Source organism: Arachis ipaensis, chromosome B09 (assembly GCF_000816755.2).
Source record: "Arachis ipaensis cultivar K30076 chromosome B09, Araip1.1, whole genome shotgun sequence".
NCBI lineage: Eukaryota > Viridiplantae > Streptophyta > Magnoliopsida > Fabales > Fabaceae > Arachis > Arachis ipaensis.
Window position 1 is genome coordinate 36,156,452 of NC_029793.2, and position 589 is coordinate 36,157,040.

Below are 589 nucleotides of genomic sequence, written 5' to 3' on the forward strand. Positions count from 1 at the left end.
TCTAAGCAATTTTTAATCATATCTCTTTTTATGTAGAATTTTTTTTTTTTTAACAAGGCACGAATCGTAAAAGTGATTCTATCGTGGTATTAAGGAGTGCTAATAAAAAATGTTTTAAAGGTTACCATTTAAAAATAATTATTAACCGAATTATATATCAATATATCAAAAAAAATTAATGATCGTGCAATTCGTTTCAATTAAAATATATTAATCTCTTTTTTAAATAAACTTTAGATAATACCTTTAAAAATATTAAGCACGTCAACCACGAATAACGTGGACTATACAATAGGGTCTATTAATATAAAAAAGTACCACTACGTTATTTTTGTCTCTGTGACTAAAATGTAAAAATCTTTTATTTCAGTTTTTAATTATTTGGTCTATATAAACAGGAATAAAACAGTCCTATATACTGTACAAATAAATCTTATATAATATAAATAAATACCTTTTAATTTCAGTTTTTACATAAACTTTAGATAAATGCCTATAAAAATATTTATTATGGTCTATATAAGCCGAAATAAAACAGTCTTATAAATTGTAGAAATAATCATTATATTTAAAATCTTTAAAAATTAAA